The 24,997-nt window shown below is 33.7% G+C and overlaps 1 long non-coding RNA gene across 1 annotated transcript; it reads left to right on the top strand.

Annotated features, from left to right (window-relative positions):
* Positions 1-329: 329 nt before the first annotated feature.
* LOC116421982 lies at positions 330-24,744 on the top strand. The gene is made up of 5 exons (XR_004232586.1): positions 330-1,817; positions 1,991-2,107; positions 20,399-20,483; positions 24,401-24,463; positions 24,583-24,744. It is a non-coding gene; the product is annotated as an uncharacterized LOC116421982 (long non-coding RNA).
* Positions 24,745-24,997: the final 253 nt, after the last annotated feature.

Below are 24,997 nucleotides of genomic sequence, written 5' to 3'. Positions count from 1 at the left end.
GTTTGGAGGGTGGAAGAGGAAAAAAAAATGGCAAGTTAAGTTTTAGACATGTTGAGTTTAAAGTTCAAGGAAGGCATCTAGGTGTAGATGTTCAACAGATAGATGGAAATGCAGGTGTGGAGTTGAGGGGATAAGAGAGTTGAAGCAATTAGGCTCTTACACAGATCCTCAGGGGGCCCTTTAATTGTCCTTTGGCTTTCTGTAACTTCAAAAAAGGAGACAAAATCAGACAAGCTTTCTGTTGAGATCTTGTTGAGCCCTGGTTCCCACCTGGCTGCAGACCCACTGGTATTCAATGGGTACACTGAGCAGTGGGTATTACACTGCTCAGACTCTGATCCATCCCTGTTTTTTCTCAATGCTGCTTTTCACCCTACTGGAAAAGCATTGGCTCCTGCCTTGTCCTTAGAATATCTCTGAATATTTTGTTTAGCCTGTCTGGTCCCTTGTTACCTCCTTTGGCAATCTCCTATTGCTCTATTGCTCCTATATTGCTCTAGCTCCTACCTTGAGTTGCACTCAGACTTTTAACCAGCATACATCTGTTCTGCATTCTGACTTTGGGTAGCCCCCTGGTTTAGACCAATTGCTCTATAATATACACCGTAACAACACCTCTATCCTCCTTCCATCAAACTAGTACTTCCACAACCCCTGCCACCAACTGATCTATACAAATCCCATCGGAATAAGGATTTTCATACTGGGTACTCTCTATCTTTTCCTACCTCTGGGCTTCCCTCTACCCCAGCACTTGCCCATTTAAACCTCATGTTAACTCTTAATGGCTCAGAGTGGCAAAGCAAATGAGTCCTGGGGAGAAAGATGCAGAAACTGAAGGGAAGAGGAGTTAAATAAATCAGCCAAAATCAGAAAAGGAAGGTGGAGTCAAAATAGTCCAGTGTTTACAGATAGCAAAGGGCAGAGTCTGGAAGAAAGAAGGAGGTCAGTCTCTGAAGTATGCTGCAGAAATATTGAGAGGAATGAGGTCTGAGAAAAGGCTACTGAATTTAGGGAGTTGGGGCTCCACTCAGGGCCAGTCACTATGAGGGCTAATTGTCTAGGATCCATTGTTACAGGCCTCCTGGCATCAGGCTTTGTGTGGCCCTCTCTGGAGTCAGGTGACAGCTGACTGGCTAGGGGCAGGGGCTGTCTCATTACTTTTACATCCATCACTTTAGACAGTGATTGGGTACCAAACCAACAAAGTAATTCTCTGCCCTTTCCCCTTTCTTCCCCAGTAATTCCTTCTACCACCAGCTGTAACAACTCATGAAATTCTATCATTAAGGAGTTATTCTTAGGGCTGCCTTTTCTTTTCCAAGTTCCTCCTTTCAAATTGAAAAAAACCCTAACAAACCCATTTTCAAAGGGTAACATATTAAGAAGTAACTAGCAATCAACTATTTGCACCTTAGTGTTGATGAATTTATGAGGCTGAGTAGGACTGGTCTGGTGAATTTTAAAGGGCAAAGAAGAAGGTAACAATTTGGCTAAGCTTTTGGAAAGAATAAAAAATTGAAAACAAAGTAAAGGCCTATCATTTGGAAACTGGCTGAGCAACCTGTGGCATATAATGGAATATTATTGTGCCTTCAATATGATGAATATGAAGAATTCACACAAACATGAATAGAATTTAAAGAGCTGATACCGAATGAATAAGTAGAACTAAGAAAACAAATTACACAATGACTAAAACAAAGGAAAACAATATTGTAAAACCTTGGAACTCTGATTGATGTCCACTGTAGTTGTTAGAAGACTGATGGGGAACTATGCCTCCTGTATTTTGGAAGACAGATGGTATACTAGAGGTATGGAATGAAATAGATATTTTCGGACATATCCAGTATATTGATTTTTTGGCTATATTTATTTGTTACAAGGAATGGTTCTATTGAGGAGTAGAAAATAAATGAGAAGTCAGTGATGTTGAGGAAAAAAGAACATTAATGAAACTTTTTAAAATCTGATTTAATCACTAAAGAGATTCTTAGGTTGGATAGTTGCTGAAGTAGGAGATTCTAAAGAGGTGAGAGGAACAAGAGATGATGAAAATAGAAGAGGTAACGAGGGCATTGAAGCATGAATTGGAAGAAGAAAGGTAAGAAAGAAATTAAAAACATTTGCAAGGATTTTATTCATTCATTTATTTATTTATTATGTGGCAATTGAGGTTAAGTGACTTGCCCAGGATCACACAGCTAATAAGTGTTAAATATCTAAGGGTAGATTTGAACTCATGTCTTCCTGACTTCATGAACGGTACTCTATCAAGAATTTATATCAAAGACAGTGGAATCACATTTGGACTTCAGTATCACAGTCCTAGATGTGCTGTATAAGGCAAAGGAAATAGCATTACAAAAAAAAAAAAAAAAGATAAGAAAAGCAGTTAAAATAGACAAATTATACACCAAAGAGATTTGTACTGGAATCAACTCAGTTTTGGGGAGTTGAGGGGATTGCTATTTGGAAATAGGAAAGATACCAAAGACTTGTAGGAGAACTCTAAGCCCTTACTATTGTCCCCCAAAAAGTGATTAAGAAAATGTTAGGAACTACCAAATAAAACATTTTATACATGTATCTAGGGACAGTTAAATGTCTCAGTGGTTAGAGTAGTGGGCATGGAGTTTTAGGAAGACTCATTTTTCTGAGTTCAAATCTCTCCTCAGACCCTTACTGTGTAACCTTGGGTAAATTCCTTAACCTTGTTTGCCTCAATTTCTACATCTGTAAAATGAGCTGGAGAAGAAAATGGCAAACCACTCTAATATCTTTGCCAAGAAAGTCCCAAATGGGATCACAAAGAGTTGGACACAACTGAAAATGACTGAATAGTAATAAAAAAGAATATATGCATCTAAACATTCATTAAGGGCATTAATGAAGGTAAAGGACAGAGAAGGAAGGGGAAGGAAATAAGCATTTATTTTTTAGAGAGGTATCACAGTTTATTTTTTTCCTTTTTTTTTAATCATAATTTTTTAATTTTCAAACTACATGCAAAGGTAGTTTTCAACATTCATCCCTGAAAAACCTTGTGTTCCAAATTTTTCTCCCTTTCTCCCACCCCTCTCTCCTAGATAGCAAGTAATCCAATATGTGCTAAACATGTGCAATTCTTCTATACATATTTTCACATTTATTATGCTGCTCAAAAAAATCAGATTAAAAACCATTACATTGAATTCCCAATCCCTATATTTATGCACACCTGCATTTTTGATTTCCTTCACAAGCTAATTGTACAATATTTCAGAGTCTGATTCTTTTTCTACAGCAAAATAACGTTTTGGTCATGTATACTTATTGTGTATCTAATTTATATTTTAATATATTTAACATCTACTGGTCATCCTGCCATCTAGGGGAGGGGGTGGGGGGGGGGGTAAGAGGTGAAAAATTGGAACAAGAGGTTTGGCAATTGTTAATGCTGTAAAGTTACCCATGTATATATCCTGTAAATAAAAGGCTATTAAATTAAAAAAAAAAGATACAAAAAAAATCAGATTAAAAAAGGACACAAATGAGAAAAAAAATAAAAGACAAGTAAACAACAAAAACGGTGAACATGCTATGTTGTGACCCACATTTCTTTCTGGATGCAGATAGTTCTCTCCTCACAAATATATTGGAATTGGCCTGAATCATCTCAAAATAACCATTTATTAAATACCTACTATGTGCGAGACACTATGCTAAATGCTTTGTAACTACTGCCTCGTGATGAAGCAGGATAATTCCAATAGACTTGGGATGGAAAATGGCATCTACATTCAGAGAGAACTCTAGAGACTAATGTTAAAAATTGAATGAGTTGAAGCATAATATTTTCACATTTTGTTTTGTTTTGTTTGCTTGCTTTTTCTTTTTCTGGGTTTTTTCCCTTTTGTTCTGATTTTTCTTGTTCAGCATAACAAATATGGAAATATGTTCAGAAGGATTGTACATGTTTAACCTATATTGGATTGCTTGCTGTCTTGGGGAGGGTGGAAAAGAAGGAAGGAGGGAGAAAAAATTTGGAACGCAAAATCTTACAGAAATGAATGTTGAAAACTATCTCTACATGTATTTAGAAAAATAAAATACTGTTGGAAAAGGAAGAAAGCAACATACTCATTGGCTGGAAACAGGCAGATTTTAATAATCACACTGTTAACTGAAAGGCATAAAGAATACAAGGTCCTTGTATGTGCACGAATGTTTGTGGCAGCCCTTTTTGTAGTGGCTAAAAACTGGAAACTGAATGGATGTCCATCAGTTGGAGAATGGCTGAATAAATTATGGTATATGAATATTATGGAATATTACTGTTCTGTAAGAAATGACCAACAGGATAATTTCAGAAAGGCCTGGAGAGACTTATACGAACTGATGCTGAGTGAAATGAGCAGGACCAGGAGATCATTATATACTTCAACAACAATACTATATGATGACCAGTTCTGATGGACCAGGCAATCCAGCAACGAGATCAACCAAATCATTTCTAATGGAGCAGTAATGAACTGAACTAGCTATGCCCAGAAAAAGAACTCTGGGAGATGACTAAAAACCATTACATTGAATTCCCAATCCCTATATTTATGCACACCTGCATTTTTGATTTCCTTCACAAGCTAATTGTACAATATTTCAGAGTCTGATTCTTTTTGTACAGCAAAATAACGTTTTGGTCATGTATACTTATTGTGTATCTAATTTATATTTTAATATATTTAACATCTACTGGTCATCCTGCCATCTGGGGCAGGGGGTGGGGGGGTAAGAGGTGAAAAATTGGAACAAGAGGTTTGGCAATTGTTAATGCTGTAAAGTTACCCATGCATATATCCTGTAAATAAAAGGCTATTAAAAAAAAAAAAAGAATACAAGGTCCTATTATGTTTATTGTTTGATGAGAACCAAAAAAAAAGTATTTGGTCAAATGAAACATTGCCTTCAAGCTTCTCCTCCAAGATGTCTCCTATGTATATGTCAAAATTACATGATTCTTTGAGATATGGAACAAGAAAAATGACTTTATTTGCTGTCCTTCTGATTATTGAAATCAGATGAGGCATAAAACAGGGAGAAAACATTTTCTTAAGAACTCTACTGCTATCCATGAATGATGAGTAATGAAGAGTCCTGTTTTTGTATGATAAGTAGATTGCAACAAGCCTTGGAACTCTGCAAAACTACCCTCTAAAATGAGATCCATGATCATTCAAAAAGTTTAGACTGAATATTTAAACAGAAGAAGCCAAGTGGATGAATAATACTTATTGTGTAGATTATGATATACATTTAGATGTACAACCCATAGAATTTATCCATCACTATGTATCCTGAAGCCCAGGGGACTCCAATAAGGAGAGGGGCTCTGTTCTGGGCTCATTTAGACCCATATTCATTCTGTAAGGATCTTATCCTAAATGGGGTGTAGGAGGTGAGAGAAGGACATGGCACATATTTATTTATCGAGCTCTGCCAGAAATATAAATACCAGAGAAACCTTAGGTTTGTTTAGGTATGATTCATGCCTAGAGTTTCCCCAAAATATAGATAATAAGATCCCTTTTGGGAAAACTATTCAATGTGCACTATGGATATGAGGTATAGAAAAACTTTATTTTTGTTTACACAAAAATATTTTTAGGATGCAAAGGCTCACAGGAATATATTAATAAGTATTCACACGCAATATCCCAAATAGACTATGATGCTCATTATACTTATTTTTTTTAATTTAATAGCCTTTTATTTACAGGTTATATGTATGGGTAACTTTACAGCATTAACAATTGCGAAACCTCTTGTTCCAATTTTTCACCTCTTACCCCCCACCCCCTCCCCCAGATGGCAGGATGACCAGTAGATCTTAAATATATTAAAATATAAATTAGATACACAATAAGTATACATGACCAAACCGTTATTTTGCTGTACAAAAAGAATCAGACTCTGAAATATTGTACAATTAGCTTGTGAAGGAAATCAAAAATGCAGGTGGGCATAAATATAGGGATTGGAATTCAATGTAATGGTTTTTAGTCATCACCCAGAGTTCTTTCTCTGGGCGTAGCTGGTTCAGTTCATTACTGCTCCATTGGAAATGATTTGGTTGATCTCCTTGCTGAGGATGGCCAGGTCCATCAGAACTGGTCATCATATAGTATTGTTGTTGAAGTATATGATGATCTTCTGGTCCTGCTCATTTCACTCAGCATCAGTTCATGTAAGTCTCGCCAGGCCTTTCTGAAATCATCCTGTTGGTCATTTCTTACAGAAGAATAATATTCCATAATATTCATATACCACAATTTATTCAGCCATTCTCCAACTGATGGGCATCCACTCAGTTTCCACTTTCTAGCCACTACAAACAGGGCTGCCACAAACATTCGTGCACATATGGGTCCCTTTCCCTTCTTTATGATCTCTTTGGGATATAAACCCAGTAGTAACACTGCTGGATCAAAGGTTATGCACAGTTTGATAACTTTTTGAGCATAATTCCAAACTACTCTCCAGAATGGTTGGATTCGTTCACAACTCCACCAACAATGCATCAATGTCCCAGTTTTCCCGCATCCCCTCCAACAATCATCATTATTTTTTCCTGTCATCTTAGCCAATCTGACAGGTGTTATTCTTAAAGATAAAAATGTACATAGTAAAACTGTAAGGGAGATACTTCACATTCCTCTCAGACTTCTCTTATCCCAACAACTCATGAGATCTGGATCTCAGACACTTGGAAACAGATAGAAACATATATGTTTACTCAGAAAGGATTGAAAGTTAGAATCACAAGTTTTAGGTTGAGGAGAGTCAAAATCTTAACTTAAAGAGATTCTCAGGAAAGGGTCTCTCTCTAAATCTTGCATGAGCCCTCAAAGGAGAAGGCTGTTTCCTGGAAGCCCCTAAGCCAGACTTGTCTCTTTTCCTCTCAAAATTCCTTGTGTCGGCACCATAACTGAGACATTTAAAAAGATTTGAAAGTTTGAGGGATAGTGTGTGGAAAATTTAAGCATTTCATTAATAATGCCCCAGGCAAGTTATTAATAAAGGGATGGTCATTTGGTCATTTCTCTTAGACCGAAGACCTTAGATCTAGATCTCTAGTCCAGCTAGAGCAAAATTCTGTTTAGTCCTTCAGGATGACCCTGGCAATGAGATTCTTCTCCTCCAAGACCTTTTCCTTCCTGTGTTTAGCTGAACCTGAATCCCACACACTAAAATTCTTGATTCATGAGAGCCATCAAAGCTGAACATATCTACTTCTCAAGAATATTAGTCACTGATCTGTGCTTAGGAAAAGAAATAGAAGACAAAAAGAGGATAGAGTTAGACTTCTCAAGCAAACATATATTTCCACTTCTCACTCCTTACCTCCAAAATACATTTTCTGGAAGGCCAAAGTAATGATGAAATTGCTTCTTATCCCTTTTCAAAGCAATTTCTAACTCAGTTGAAGGTCTTCTTTGATGGTACATCCCAGTTTCAAACAACCAAGATTTACTGTGTCATTCCAGCAAAGGGCAAAAGACCAATCTACAAATGCCCAATTCCTTTGGAAATCCCTAGGCCAGCAATAAGTGGTTCTCTTATCATCTTATTACAAGTACACATATGCCAGACACTGCAAATGGACAAGTAGGTAGGTAGGCTGTGAATTGAAAAAAAAAAAAGAAGGAAGGATCTGGATCATCTTTGAGAAATTTCTCATTTATTTCAATGACTCCAAGCTTTCTCTTAAAATAAAATTCCATTCTTTTTTTCAGCCTGCACCTGAGATTTCATCCACTTGGGGAACCACCAATGAGGAAACACCCAGACTAGTATTGATAAATAATCATTCTGTAATTTAAAGTCTTAGAGCATTCCTCAGGCATGTGACTTGCCCCAATGACTTGCAAAGGTAAAGTGACTTGCAAAGGAGCACACAGCTAATATGTGTTAGACGGAACTTGAATCCAGGCTTTTATCTATTACTCCATACTACCTTTCATCATTTTTTTTCTGGTATTCTTACATGACTACAAACCACTGAAATCTCTATATATCTCTGAAAAATGTAAGTTGAAGCAGCTAGAGGATGCATTGAATCCTGCAAGCAAGAAGACCTGAATTCAAATCTATCCTCTAACACTAGCTGTTTGACCCAGAGTAAATCTGTTTATTGCAGCTTGCTCATGTTAAATGGGAAGAGTAATAGTATCTACCTCCCAAGGTTGTTGTGAGGATAAAATGATATCTCATTTATAAAATACTTTGCACACCTTAAAGTGATATTTAAAGATAACTAGTTATCATCTTCATCATCAGCCAAAGGATAATGAAAAGGAACAGGGCAGATGTAAACAGAATGCAACACAATGTAAAATGAGGAATTTACAGAACTGTTGTCTTCAGAAAAGTGTATGACTGGAAAAAAAGATAAATCAGATGTGTAGCCAGAGGGAAGAATAGCCAATGAATAGCTCAAACACTCCATTGGTGTTTCTGTAATGCCCAGAGAATTAGCTCAAGGTCACCCAACATGTCCCAATATCCTCTTGTGGTAGATTATTAAAAGGACAAATATAAGAGTCATACAGAATGAGTATGTCTGGATGGATTATGACCTTCATTGTTGGAAAGTTCAATCATGTGAACAAAATCATAAACATTTTAGAATTGAAGCATTAGTAATCTCAATTTCTTCACTATCAGGAATTTTATAAGTAAAACATAATTATCTGCAAATAGGGATACTTTTCCATCTTTTTTTGCTAAATCTTTTAATTACTTTCTTTTGTCTTCTTCCTATAGCTAGTGCTTCTAGTGTTCTAGAAAATAATAGATAATAACTTATTCTTGGACTTTCTGGGAAATATTCCAGTATATCTCTACTGCAAAAAATACTAGTTCTCGGTTTTAGATATGTGCTTGTGATTATATTAAAGAAAAGCCCTTCCATGCCTATAATTTTTAATGTAAACAAGTTCTGTTTTTTATCAAAGACTTTTTCTTGTATCTGTTGAAGTAATGATAGGGTTTTTATTGTTTATTTGGTAAATAATACTAATTGTTTTCCTCACATTGAAAAATACTTGTGCTCCTGATGTAGTGATAATAAATTAGTCTAATAAATATCTTTAGACATATTGCTATAGTCCACTTTCTAAAATTTATTTTAGAAATATATCAGTATTCATCTTTAATATTGATTTATAACTTTCTTTCTCAGCTTTATCACTCCTTGGCTTGTGTATCATTATAATATTTGTCTCATAAAAAAGTTTTTGGGGGAAAGCTAGGTAAAGTTAGAGCACTTCTCCCCTGGAGTCAGGAGAACCTAATTCAAATCCAGTCTTAGATACTTGACACTTAAGAGTTGCGTAACCCTGGACAACTCATTTAACCCTGATTGCCTTTAAAAAAAAAAAAGGCATTTAGTGTTTGATATCTCTATAATTGAGAACATTTTTTTTTGGTGACATAGTTATTAATTGGTTTTTAAATATTTCATAGAAAAATTCTATTGCAAACCCATTGAATCATATTATTATTTTTCTTCCATTTGGTAGTTTTTTTTTTTAATTTTTTCTTTCCAACATTACTTTGCAAATTTGAATGTTCTACATTTTCTGTTGATAATTCATTTCCTTTATATTCCCAATTTTGTTGCTATACAATTATATATATATATATATATGCAATCTTTTTTATTTCCTTTCACTTGGTGTTAATGCAACTTGTGTATTTTAAAAAATTAGTTTTTTAATCTTGGAAGTGACAGTAATGATATTCATGGTTTAATCTCATTGTTAATTGTACTTGTTAACTTTTCTTATGTGTCTTTTGTTTAATCAGTTTGTATATCAAATATTCACTCTTCACATCTAGCTTTTTTCAAGAGATAACTTCAAATCTCCTTTTTTCTGAAAGCACTTTTTTTTTTGATAATTAAGTTTAGTTTAATAGGATATGTTATTTTGGTGTGCAAACTACTCTCATATGCTATTTTGCAATATCTTTTCCCAAATATTCTTTTGATTTCTTATAAAGAGTTGGTCAAGTGATTTGGATCATCTAGCCAAAGTATATCTCATAGATATGTGCAATATTTGTTTTTTGATGTTGAAACGCTGAAGACTGACCACAACATTTCATAGTGAATTAAAATTGGGTTAATTTATTAGATGTTTTTAATATCTTATTTAGGAGTTCTAAATTCTTCTTTTTCATCTTTTTCTTCAATACTTTTTTTCATTCTTTTATTGCTCTCCTGAAACATTTTAAAAGTTCTTGCAATCATTTGATTATAATTTTGGAGTATCCCATGAATTCAGTGATTCTTTATTTGTATGTGTGTGATGAATCCTGTTGGCATTTTGTTGAACTTTATGGACCTCATCTCAGAATAAAATTTAAAGTGAAAAAAATGAAGCACAATTTTACAAAGGAAATCAGTTATATTGAAGGAAAGATAAAAAAAAAAAATTCCCCCCATATAAGGCTATGACTCCTCTGAAATTTATCCTATGTTAAGAACCTTTGTGTTATTTTATTGTTTACTTTTCTTTTGTTGTCAATCTTTTTTTGCTATTTTTTTAATGCAAGGTTTTTCTTGCGGTGATCTCTTCCCAACATTATCTTTGTGAATACCAGGTGAATATCTGGCTCTAAGAAGACAGAAAAAGTTTGGTGTTTACTGCAGCCTCTCTCTTACACCGTCATTTTGGAAATTCCTCAGTCTTCAATATTTCTTTATCTATTAACTCTTTTCTTGCTGCCTACAATCTTTTTGTATCATGCTCCATTTCATCAGTTGGAATTTTTACTTAGGATGACAAAGACAAAGGAAAGATCCAACTGAATAAAAACTTGTTCTAGAATGGACAAATTAAGGAGTTTGTCTAGATCTCTTAAAATATTTTCATAAGGAATAAAGATGAAAGGTATTAAATGTGGCAAGAAAGGAAATATCACAAATGAAACTTAATGATTTTGACAGATAAGAATCACTGGTTCCTGATGGGACAGTAATTTCTGAATCAGTTTTCTGTTTAGAGTTAGCAGGACTATAATTGGGAATTCTTGAATCTGGGCAAGTTTATTTGCAAGGTAGGAAGATTAGGAAGTCATATTTGAGTGCCAAATTTTCAGTCTATTGCTTATCTGGGGCAATGTGGAGACTGTGTTACCCTTCTCCTTAGACTGAATGCAAAAGAATCATATTCCTTGCCACAGAGCCTCTGAAATAGTCCCTGAAATTTTCTTTTGTCCTGAGAGTTGAAGGTAGTAAGGGGTGGAGATGTCTAGAAAGAATTTCTATGTCTATGGAAGCATTTTCCTTAATCCAGAGTAGCCCTGTCTCTGTCTTTTGAGGAATAGGACCTTTAAAGTACCTTCCCTCTGTTTCCACAGAGTTATATTCCTTTCCTAGGGAAGCAAGCCTCCTCCAGGGCCCTTTATCTGTGGATTGAAATTATCTGAATTAATAGAATCCCACCTTTCAACTTCCTTTTTATTCCTGATCTGTCAAGAGACTGTTATCTTTTTGCTCTGGGGTATACCTTATTTGAAAAAACAACATGTTTCAGAAGATTAAACAAATGTACACTCCTGATCCAAGAACTGACCTGCCAGGAACATGGATTGCCTTTCCCTCTGCTACCCAACATTTTGCTTTTTTGTCATATTAACCAATCTAATAGGTGTGAGGTGGTACTTGTTTTAATTGTTTTAATTTGTATTTATCCAATCAATATGATTTAGAACATTTTTTATATACTATGGATAACTTTGATTTCTTCCTCTCAAAACCACCTATTCAGTATGGCAGAAACTAGGCATTGGCCAACTTTAAACACCCTACAACAAGATAAAGTCAAAATGAGTTAATGAATTAGTCATAAAGGGTGATTGTATAAGCAAATTAGGAGAACAAAGAATAGTCTACCTCTCAGATCTGTGGAGAAAAAAGGAATTTATGGCCAAAGAAGAACTAAAGAACATTATGAAATGCAAAATGGATTAAAAAAAATACAAACAAAATCAATGAAGTCAAGATTAGGAGGGAAGCAGAAATCTAGGGAAAATTTTTATATCCAGTGTTTCTGATAAAGGCCAAATTTCTAAAATATATAGAGAATTGACACCAAAATATAAGAATAGAAGCCATTCCCCAATTGATAATGGTCAAGGGATAGGAACAGACGATTTTCAGATGAAGAAATTAAAGCCATTTCTAATCATATGAAAAATCCTCTAAATCGCTATTGATTAAAGAAATGCAAACTAAGACAACTCTGAGGTACTACTTCATACCACTCAGATTGGTTAAAATGACAGGAAAAGATAATGATAAATGTTCGAGGGGTTGTAGGAAAATTAGGATAGTAATGCATTGTTGGTGAAGTTCTGAAATGATCCAACCATTCTGGATAGCACTTTGAAATTATGCCCAAAGGACTATGGCCCAAAAGACCCAGTAATGAGACTGCTGGATCTGTATCCCAAAGAGATCATTAAAAAGGGGAAATGACCTATATGTGCAACAATGTTTGTAGCAGCCTTTTTTTGTAGTGGCAAGGAATTGGAAATTAAGCAGATGTCTATTAATTAGGAAATCATTGAAAAAAAATGTGGCATATGAATATAATGAAATATTATTATTCTATAAGAAATGATAAAAAAAAAAAAAAAAGAAATGATAAGCAGGCTGATTTCAGAAGAGCCTGGAAAGACTTCTATAAAGTGATGCTAAGAAAAATGAATAGAACCAAAAGAACATTGCACACAGGAATAACAAGATTATGTGATTATCACCTGTAATGGATTTGGCTCTTTTCAACAATGAGGTGATTCAAGGCAGTTGTGATGCAGAGAGCTATCTGTATCCAGAGAAGGGACTATGAGGACTAAATGTGGATCACAACATAGTATTTTTACCTTTTCTATTATTGTTGTATGCTTGCTTGTATTTTCTTTCTCATCCCCCCCCCCCATTTGATCTGATTTTTCTTGTGCAGCATCATAAATGTGGAAATATGTTTAGAAGAATTGGACATGTTTAACTTATATCAGATTGCTTGCTGTCTTGGGGAGGGGGAAGGGAGGGAGAAGGAGAATAATTTGAAGCACAAGGTTTTGCAAAAATAAATGTTGACAATTATCTTTGCATGTATTTAGAAAAACAAAATACTATTTAAAAAAAGAAATGTGTCATATGTACATTTTCTTTTGGAGACCTGAAGGTTAAACATTTACCAGAACACTCCTGATTGTAGAATTTGCTATTTAAGAGATAGCGGCTAAAGCACATCTTGAGTTATTAGCTTCAGTATACCATGCAAATAGGGTATCTATACTAAATTTGGAATCAATAGAGTAAGTTACTGGGGATGGGGAAACACCAGATTGCTTAAGAAGGGTTGAACTGTTTCAGGTTGGAAACTGAATAAGCCAAAATTCCCATTCCAGTCAGTAATGGGATTGTGCCTTTGAATAGTCATGTACTCTAACCTGGGCAAAATAGTGAGATGGAGTTGAGTAGGGAGTTGCCTTTATTTTTTAGTAACAGTGTGGTATAGAAAGGAGAACACTGGATTTGAAGTCAAGAAGACTTGGCTCCAAATGCCATTTTACATACTTAATCAGCTGTGTAACCTTGGACAAAATGCTTGTTTCTTCATGTATAAATTGAAGTGGGATTGATTAACCTTTAAAATCACTTCTAATTTTAACCTAGGATCTTAGGATTCTATCAAAGAACTATATGAAAAACCAAATGGATGAAGAATTCCCACTTCCCATACTATGATATAAAGTTGGATGAGCAGCCCATTGAGTTACTCTGATAGTAATTTTTATTTATTTTAAACAAATATAAAATAGGGTAAAGAAAAAGAAAATATTGCATTCATAAAGCAGAGAATAAGAGAGGATTCAAAATATAAAGCAATATGTGCATTTCAAGAAAGCCTATACAATAAATACTATACATTGTATTCAGAAATGTCTATCTTTTCTTTGCCTCCTTTTAGGTTTTCTTTTGTTCTCTATTGTTCAGTTTTTACTTTATTCTTTTCTTTCTCCTTCCTTTCCCCCTCCCCCAAGAAAGGTACAGTTAAGTGTGTTTATAAACTTATTTATGTAGCATGTATATATACATATATGTATATAAACATAAGCACATAAACACATACCCACATGCATGTACACATATATACCTATAATAATACACATATATACATATATATTCATATGTATCTATGTACAATTGGACTTTGCTTGTTTATCTTTGTTTCTCTGAGGGTGAATAACACCTTCCTTCATAAGTCCAAGTCCTTCCATAGTTTTCTAACTTCATCAACTCATCACTTCCTGCAACAATATTCCAAACTTATACTATTTTAAATAGTCCAAAACAATATAGATTAATATAGCTGAAAAATAATAGTTTTCCTATTTTTATCGTTTGATTAAATTTATTTTAGCTTTAACTGTCTCTGAAATCATGATTATTCCTGCTTTTTTATATAATAAATTCTACTCCTGATCTCTATATATTTCTGTATGTCTCATTTCCTATCCTCTGTTTTATTTCTACTCAGTTCCTTGCCCTTCTGTTACTTAACCTATATCCCCTTACATGAATCCCTCTCTTATTCTCTCCCCCAACCCTTTCCCCTTGCCTTCTTGTTTCTATCTGAACATCTATCTGAAGACTTTTAAAGCCTTCCAGACATTTATGTTGTTCCCTTTTTCTCACTTTTGAGTTAAATCTATACACATCCCATTCCTGCTAATCTATACATCCTCTATTACCCTTCTCTCTCCCTACTATCTTTTCCCCTCTTCCACTAATTTCTTTTTAATAGACCTTTTATCTTGGGTCTTTCATGTGGACAATAAGGTAGGTCCAACTCTGAGCAGAAGGAAGAGTTAAGTCTAGATTTTGTAAGGAAAACTGTAGAGTACTTTCATTCATCCCATGCTATGCTCTGAATATTAAAACCCCATTAAAAAAAAGCCTCACTTTTCTTTTGGAGATGCTATTTGACTAAGAATCATAGAATATTTTAATCTCCAAAGAATCAAAATTGCAAATGATCCAAAGGGTAGCAAAAAGCCTCAAAGTAGGTGCAAGTAGGTGACTTTTTTTTAAACTAGAAATTATTGGTTCACAAAAAATGGAATAAAAGTTTTCTTGGAGAATATATATGTTTGGCAAAAGCATAAGGCTCATCATGGGATGAGAGCTAGGGAATAGATATGGACAGCCTGAGTACTGTTCTGATACTCAGAGAATGCAAAAAGACCTGGAGAAAGACTACCTGTTTGGGATAGATGCTTTTTGAAGGATCATGGGAAGACATGGACAAGGATCACAAAGGATATGAAAGAAGGAATGGGTTCGGATTTGAAATGTTGGAAACTTTTAAGCATAACAAATAAATATTATCAGCTTAAATTTATTCTGCATTTTATGGCTTACAAAACTGGTTCAAGTTCATTATTTCATTTTTTTCTAAAACAACTCTGTTACAAAGTAGTTAGCATAAATATTGTTATTCTTTTATAAAGATGGCTGTAGAAGTTAATGACAAAAGTGTGCTTTCTTATGCAAGTGTATTTACTGTTCTTTTTTGTGCTTATTACAATGTTTATGTTTGTTGATTAAGTTTACAATAAAAAAGAAAGAAAATTTAATATAAAAAGATAGTGACTTGTTAATGTCCAAACTCAAATGGGTCTACTGACATTCCAAGGCAGGACTTTTTCATGAGTATACATGTAAAATAATCTCCTTTATATAACACTTTGTAGCCTAGAGACTTGAACCTACATCTCCTGCATCCAAGTTCATGATGTGTTTTTTACTCTGATTTCTGTTTTTACTTTTTCTATAAAACAATTGCATCATGAGTCTTTGAGCCTCAAGTTTGCCATTTATGTCTCCTTTCGGGCTTTCTTACTTCAAGGTTGAATCACCTCCTATTTCTTCCCACTCTCTGTCTTCCCTCATTTTTCTCCTTCTCTCTCCCCCCTCCCTCCCTCTATTCTTCACTTTTCTTTTGGTCTCCTCCCTTTCTCTCTTTCATTTTCCTTTTCGCTAATTCCCTTCTTCACTCCTCCTCTTCTCTTGAGTTCCTATTACCTGTCACATCATTTCCCTCCATTTTGTTTATCTTTCCAGGCCTTGGAGGTTACAGTCAAATGGTCTGGAAATACCCTGGACCTGGGAATCAAGGGACTGGATTTTTAGTCCCAGCTCTGATATTAAATCACTTTGTGACTTTGGTTGTCATGTCCACTTTCTGAAACTCATTTTCTTCCCCTGTAAAATGAGGACATTAGCCCAGATCTTAGTTTTTTTTAGGTATGTGAATAGATTTCTAGGGGTTCATGAATTTATATGGGAAAAAATTACAACTATTTTCACTAACATGTATTTATATTTTATTTTACATATTTAAGGATAATATTTTGAGAAGTAATCTATGTTTCAACAGACTTTCCATGATCATTCAAACAAAAAAAAATAAAACATGGGAGGAAATGAAGGGTTTTAGATAATTTTTTTGGGGGAAAGCAAAAGGCAATTGGGGTTAAGTGACTTGCCCACAGCCATACCGTGAGTAAGATCCAAATGTCTGAGGTCAAATTTGAACTCAGGTCCTCCAAACTCCAGGACCAGTGCTCTATCCACTGTACCACTTAGTTGCCCCTGGGACTAGATAATTTCTTAGGTTTTTCATTCCTCTATACTATGTGATTACTTGATTTTGGGTGGCATTGTTCCCCCAATCCTCCTAAACACTTCTAGATCTACTGGTTAATTAATACCTGGAACTCCCCTGTAATAATTTCTCTTATTAATATAAGGTTTTTTCTTGAAAAATGGAAATTAAGGAGTAACATTTTAATCTATTATCTGCTACCTTATACTTCAGTGTGTAGGAGTTTGCCCACATTTTCTAAAGAGTCAGGATTATTACTTTTTTATTGCACTTGAGTTGTTTTTCTCTGCCAATCTTTCTTTTGAGCTACCCCATTGATGATGTGAATCTTACATATATAATATACAATTCCCATGTAAAAAAAATAATCAATTTGTACATGTTTAAACAGTTTGCCCATGTCGAGTTCCTTAAAACTGATCTTTGATATTGACTTTTACATGTTAGATTTTCTGTTAAGTTCAGATTTGATTGAGAAAAAGTTCTGAAAATCTGCAAAAGTTGAAGGTCCATTTAAAAAAATCCTATTATTATTATAGATATAGGTAATTTAGAGATATTATTATAGATATTTTATTATAAATCAAAGATAATTGTAGATTATAATTATATAGATAGATAATTTATAGATAATTTTGCTGGATATAATATTTTTGGCCATAGACCTAATTCTTTTGATTGTTGGTAGATATGATTCCAGGACCTACAATCTTTTATTGTAGCTATTGATAAATCTTGTACAATTCTAATTGTAGCTCCCGCATATTTGAATTGTTTTTTTTTTTTTTTTCCTTATTTCTTGCAAAAATTTTCTCTTTCATCTGGGGTTTCAGTATTTGGCAATGATATTCCTGTGTGTTTTCCACAAAGGAACTCTTTGAGATGGTGATCAGTGGATTTTTCTATTTCTATTTTCCCTTCATGTTCTATCATTAGAGGATAATTTTCTTGGATTATTTCCTGCATCATTGTGCGAGCATTCTCTTTTTGGTCACAAATTTCTGTCAATACAATTATTCTTATATTTTCTCTTCTTGATTTGTTCACCAGATCTGTCATTTTTTCTTACAAGATTCTGTTCTTTTTTTTCTCATTCTTTATAATTCATTTTGTTATTTCTTGGTCTGTCTCATGGTTTCATTGGCTTCTCCTTGCCCAATTCCAATTTTCAAAGAATTATTTTCATTTTTCAGACTTTATAGTTGATTAACTTTTTTCATAATCTTATTGTTTTTCTTGATGATTTTTTTTCCCTCAATGTCTTTCATTTGATTTTTAAATTCTTTTTTGAGTTTTATATATTCTCTCTGGTTGGGGAACCATTTCATGTTACTCTTTGGGGTAGAAGCTTTTTTTTTTTTTTTTTTTTTTTTTTAAACTAAAGTGTCCTCTGAAGAGGAACCTCAGTCTTCCCTGTTCCCATAATATGTTTCAATGGTGAGGTTCTTTCTTCTTTGTTCATCATGTTTTTAAAATAAGAGATATTAGTGTAAGTACTTGTAATCATGAGTTAGGGGTTGGTGTTTCAAGCTTCTCTTCAGCTCTCCACTCTGACCAGGAACCCCAAACCAAGTGCCCATAGTCAGCATCCTGGGTGCTGGACTCGGCAGCACAGCTGGACCTGGACTTCCCATATCAGTGGAGTTCACTTTGTCTTCCCGGATTCAAATCCTGACTCAGCAAACAGTCCAGGAGGTGAAAGTTGCTGTGGTTCCTGATGAAACTTCAGGCACACCCAATTAGCCCGAGGTCCCCACTTAATGTTTCTGTGAGCTAGCCTTGAGGTGTTTTTACTTCAGACAGGTTACTCCCTAGCCTGGGGTCTTTCTTTAAATCTTCTCCACTTGTATCTGGAGAGCTCCTGGTCTACCTCAAGTGTTCTTAATTTTTCACTAATCTATGTTTGCCTTGAGATGAAAATTTGTTCTATTTGTGGGGGAAATTTGGAGAGTTTGAAATTTACCAACCTACTCAGCTATCTTCCCAGAATCTTCCCTGAGTTGCTTTTAATCTAAGACAAAGGTATATTAAGTTGTGCTATAAATTTAACTCTGAATAATTGTCTTGATTTTATTTTTATTCAAGTAGATCTGATCTAATATGTGTACATATAGAATTGTAAATACAGTTGTCAACTTTTGCAAAAATCTCTATCCTTAAAAAGTTTATTTCATGATGAACAGGTTAGAAATGCCTGGAAAGCTGTGCATACCCTTTGATCCAGCAGTGTTACTACTGGGATTATATCCCAAAGAGATTATAAAGAAGGGAAAGGGACCTGTATGTGCACGAATGTTTGTGGCAGCCCTTTTTGTAGTGGCTAGAAACTGGAAACTGAATGGATGTCCATCAGTTGGAGAATGGCTGAATAAATTGTGGTATATGAAAATTATGGAATATTACTGTTCTGTAAGAAATGACCAACAGGATGATTTCAGAAAGGCCTGGAGAGACTTACACGAACTGATGCTGAGTGAAATGAGCAGGACCAGGAGATCACTATATACTTCAACAACAATACTAGATGATGACCAGTTCTGATGGATCAGGCCATCCTCAGCAACAAGATCAACCAAATCATTTCTAATGGAGCAGTAATGAACTGAACCAGCTATACCCAGAAAAAGAACTCTGGGAGATGACTAAAAACCATTACATTGAATTCCCAATCCCTATATTTTATGCACACCTGCATTTTTGATTTCCTTCACAAGCTAATTGTACAATAATTCAGAGTCTGATTCTTTTTGTACAGCAAAATAATGTTTTGGTCATGTATACTTATTATGTATCTAAGTTATATTTTAATATATTTAACATCTACTGGTCATCCTGCCATTTAGGGGAGGGGGTGGGGGGGTAAGAGGTGAAAAATTGGAACAAGAGGTTTGGCAATTGTTAATGCTGTAAAGTTGCCCATGTATATATCCTGTAAATGAAAGGCTATTAAATTAAAAAAAAAAAAAAAAAAAAAAAAAAAAAAAAGAAATGCCTGGAAAGACCTTGTGAACTGAAGCTAAGAGAAGTGAAAAGAACCAAGAGAACATTGTACACAGTAACAAGATTATGTGATGATCAGCTATGATGAAGTTGGCTTTTTTCTACAATTCAAGGCAATTCCAATAGAATTGGGATGGAAAATGTTATTTGAATATAGAGAGAGAACCACAAAGACTGAGTGTCGATCAAAGTATAGTATTTTTTACCATTTTTGTTTGTTTGTTTTCTTTCTCAATTTTTTTTTCCCTTTTAATCTGATTTTTCTTCCACAACACAACAAATATGGAAATGTCTAAAAGAATTGCATTAATGTCAGGTTACTTGCTGTCTTGGGCAGGAGAAAAATTTGGAACACAAAAGTCTTACAAAAAAAGAATTTTGAAAATGATCTTTACATGTATATTTACATGTATTTGGAAAAATAAAATCTGTTGAAAATAAAAATTTTGAAAAAAGTTAATTTCAACCACTTGCCAAACAACTATAAGAAGCTTGTGAAAGTATGTACTTGATGCTAACAATATTCCTTTGGACCAAGAATTTATGCTCTTCTAACATAATGGTTATATCAAAGAACAGTCCATGGTCTCTTTGCTCCTCCAAGAAATTTGATAGATCATTAGAGTACTAAGTGTGGATGGCAAAAATCAGTTTCCTGCTCTTTTCAGGCTTTGAAAAGAAGATTAAAGAATCCTTGGAGATAGAACTGGGACTATTACTGAGGAAAGAAAAAGGCAGAGTCAGGAGGATAAGGTTGGTGGATTTTATCTTTTTTATCTTCTATATTTCTCTTTCTCTCCTTTGATATTGCCACGACTACAGGATAGCCCCTCATTACCTTATGCCTGGATTCCCTGCTTCAAAACTGTCCCTACTTTAATATGTCTTCCATTTAGCTCTGAGTACCTTCCCAAAGCATAGGTTGGACCATGTTATTGCTCTCTTCAATAGCTCCCTAGTATTTCCAAGATCAATAACAAAATCCTTTGTCTCTTAAAGTTCTTGAAAACTGGACATAAACATCTTACTTTCTACTTCCCCAGTCTTCTTACACCTTATACCTTACTCGCTTTACAATCCAGCAAATTGCCCTTCTTACTGCTCCACCTCTCCACTCTTTTCATTTGCATTGGCTGTCCCCATGTCTAGAATAATCTCTCTCATCACCCTGGTTCTTGACTTCCTTGGCTTGTTTCAGGTTTCAACTGAAGTCTCATCTTTTGCAAGAAACCTAAGTAAATTCTCTTTGAAAGGACTTGCAAACTCTCATATACATATCTTGTATATATACAAACAACATATGTACATAAGGACTTGCAAATTATTTATAAAGGTACAATTAATAAATGGCTAAAAGAAATGAACAGGCAATTTTCAGATGAAGTAATTAAAGCTATATATAATCATGAAAAAATGCTCCAAATCACTATTGGTTAGAAAAACTCTAAGGTACTACCTTATACCTATCAGATTGATTAATATGACAGAAATAGAGAATGATAAATGTTGGTGAGGATGTGGGAAAATTGGGACACATACTTTCTGGGTGGAGTTGTGAAGTGATTCAACCATTTTGGAGAGAAGTTTGGAAGGATCCCAAAAGGCAATCAAACTATGCACACCCTTTGATCCAGCAATACCACTGGGTCTGTAACCTAAAGAGATCATAAAAAAGGGAAAGGGACATACATGTGCAAAAATATGCACAGCATTTCTTTTTATATGGCGGTAAAGAATTGGAAATTTAGGGAATGACTATCAGTTGGGGGATGATTGAACAAATTGTGGTATATGAATGGAATGGAATATTATTTCACTATAAGAAATGACTCTTAGGTAGAAATACCTGGAAAGATTTACATGAACTGATACTGAGTGAAGTGAGCAGAACCAGGAAAATGTTGTTCATAGTAACAGCAACATTATGTGATAATTAAGTGTGATAGTTGTAGCTCTTCTCAGCAATACAATGAGCCAAATCAGTTCCAAAAGACTTATGAAGGAAAACCCTAACCACATCCAGAGAAAGAATTATGGAGTCTGAATGTAAATAGAAGCAAACTATTTTCCTCTTTTTGTTTTTTATTTTTTGTGCTTTTCCCTTTTGTTCTGTTTCATCTTTCACAACCTGACTAATGCAGATATATGTTTAATATAATTACACATATATATCTAAATCAGATTGTTGTCTTGGGGATAGAAGAGGTGAAGAAAGGAGAGGAAAACTTTGGAACTCAAAATCTTATATAATTTGAAAAGTATCTTCACATGTAGTTGGAAAAAATAAGAAAATAATAAGAAAAAATAAAATACTATTTACAAAAAAAAAGTAAGAAAAGAAAAAAAATGAGACTCGATTTTCTTTGTCTCTAGTGCTTAATACTGACACTTAATCAATGTCAAACACTTAATAAATACTTGAGGACTTGACTTGCTAAAGTCTGGATAGCACTCCACCACTTCTTTGGCACCTTGCTGTGAAGATCACAAAGAAGTTACATTGTTGTTGGAATTTCTACAGAGTTTCAGACCTAGGCAAGATCCAAAATAAATTAGGCCATGAACAGTGTATATGGTTTATATGAATAAAAATAATTTTGTACTAAAACATCTTGTTTTCATCTCACCTACATTTGCCTATGTGTCCCTCTTTCTCTATTCTCCTGCCAGAGAGCCATCCCTTATAACAAAAAATTAAAAAGAGGGTGGGGAAAACTGTTCAGAAAAACTAAACAATATATAAAAAGGCTGACATATGCAGCTTTCCATAGTCATAGTTTTGTACCTTTTCAAAGAGGGGACAGGAAATATAGCTAGGTGTCTTTTTCAATCAATTAATGAGTTGTGCTACACACATACACACACACACACATATATATATATATATATATATATATATATATATAGAGAGAGAGAGAGAGAGAGAGAGAGAGAGTTATATTATCTTACCTACTTAAAAGTAATTTTTTTTAGATAAGAATATTTTTATAATCAATTTTTATTTTCTTTTTTCTCAGTTGCATCTGAAAAAAATTTAACAATCTTTTTCTTTTTAGTTTTGAGTTCCAAATTCTCATTCTTTTTTCCCCTTCCTTTCCCTAGACAAGGCAAGCAATTTGATATAGATTATACACATATAGTTATGCAAAACATTTCCACATTAGCCATGTTGCAAAAACAAAACAAATAAAACAAAAGAAAAACACAGACCAAAAAACCCCCAAATCCCAAGAATAATAAGGTTTTAAAAAATATCTTTCAATCTGCATTAATTCTTTCTCTGGAGGTAAACAGTATTTTTCATCATAATTCTTTTGGAATTGAATTGGATTATTGTATTGCTGAGAATAGCTGTTGCTGTGTACATTACATTGTTCTTCTAGTCCTTTTTATTTTACTTAAAATTTTTTCCTCCTCAATTACATGTAAACATAATTTTTAATATTTGCTTTTTAAAAAATTTGAATTTCAAGTTCTCTCTCCCTTCCTTCCTTTCCCCTCCTTGAGAAAGCAAGCAATTTGATATATAGATTATACATGTGTAGTCATGTAAAATATGGCAAAAAATAAAATGGAGATTAAGAATGATGAGAAAGTTAAAAAAAAAAGAATGTTTCAATCTGCATTCAGACTTCTTTCTCAGAACATGGACAGCATCTTCATAAGTCTTTTGAGCTATGGATAATAGTATTGCTGAGAATAGCTAAGTGATTCAGAGCTGATCATCATACAATATTGCTATTACCATGTACAATGTTTTCCTGGTTCTGCTCATTTCACTTAACATCAGTTCATGTAAGAATTTCCAGGTTTTTCTGAAAGCATCCTGATCTTTATTTCTTATAACAGTATATGATATGTTTTATAACAACTTTATTCATCCATTCCCCAGTTGATGGTCATTGCCTCAATTTTCACACTTTATTCAGCCATTCCCCAGTTGATGGTCATTGCCTCAATTTTCAATTCTTTGGAATTGGAAAAGAGCAGATACATATATGTATATATATTTTTCTTTTTCTTTTCTTTGATTTCTTTGGGAGTACAGGCCTAGTAATGCTATTGCTGTCAGAAGGTGTGTGCATAGTTTTATAGCTCTTTGGGTTCTAAATTGTTCTCTAGAATGGTTAGATTAGTTCACCACTCTACCAACAATGTGCTAGTGTCCCTATTTTTCTACACCCTTCCCAATATTTGTGATTTTTCTTTTCTGCCATCCTGATAGGTGTAAGGTTGTACTTCAGAGTTATTTTAATTTGCATTTCTCTAATGAATAGTGATTTAGAACACTTTTTTCATATGATTATAGTTAGCTTTAATTTCTTTTTCTGAAAACTACTTGTTCATATCCTTTGATCATTTATCTATTGGGTAATGACTCATTTTTATCAATTTGATTTGGTTATCTATCTATCTACCTATCTATCTCTTCATTTTCTTAATTCCAAATTGTTTTCCATAATTGTTGTATTGATTCACAGCATAAATGGTGTGCTAATCTGGTTATATTCCTGCAAACCTGCCCATATTGACTATTTATATCTTTTGTAGTCTTTGTCATTATGCAGTTTCTTAGGATTTTTTCTTTAACATAATAGGGTATTGTATTTTGTCAAAATTTTTTTCTACATCTATTGTTATAATCATGTTTTCTTTGTTCTTGTTAACAGCATGGATATGTTAATTGTTCCTTTAATACAGAAGCAGCTCTACATTTCTGGCATAAAACCAATGTAGGTATAATCTTTGTTATATGATGTTGTTGCCTTTATTTTATCAAAAAATTTGCATCAATGTTTATTAGTCATTTTGATTTATAGTTTTCTTTCTATTTTGATCCTTCCTGATTTAGATATCAAGATCATATTTATATCATAGGAGGAATTTGATAGGATCCCCTTTTTGCTAAATTTGCAAGTTTATATAATGTTGTGATTTGAATATTTGACAGAATTCATTTGTAAATCTGTTTCCCAGATTATATTCTTTAGTATTTTATCTATGGCTTATTAAATTTCTTTTTCTGAGATCAAATTGTTTAAATTCTCTACTTACTGTTTTGTTAATATGCATATTTATAGTTTTGTAAATATTAATTCATTTCATTTAAGTGGTTATTTTTATTAGTATATATTTGGATTATATGGATTCAGATCTCTTTTTTCTTTTTTATCCATTATTAAGATTTTTATAGTGAATTTGGTTTTCTTTTTTTGTATCAAATTATCTAATAGTTTATTTTTATTTTATTTTTTGCATTAAATATG

Source organism: Sarcophilus harrisii, chromosome 1 (assembly GCF_902635505.1).
Source record: "Sarcophilus harrisii chromosome 1, mSarHar1.11, whole genome shotgun sequence".
NCBI classification, from domain to species: domain Eukaryota; kingdom Metazoa; phylum Chordata; class Mammalia; order Dasyuromorphia; family Dasyuridae; genus Sarcophilus; species Sarcophilus harrisii.
The sequence above is the reverse complement of the archived record's forward strand: the minus strand, read 5'-3'. Positions and strand labels throughout refer to the sequence as shown.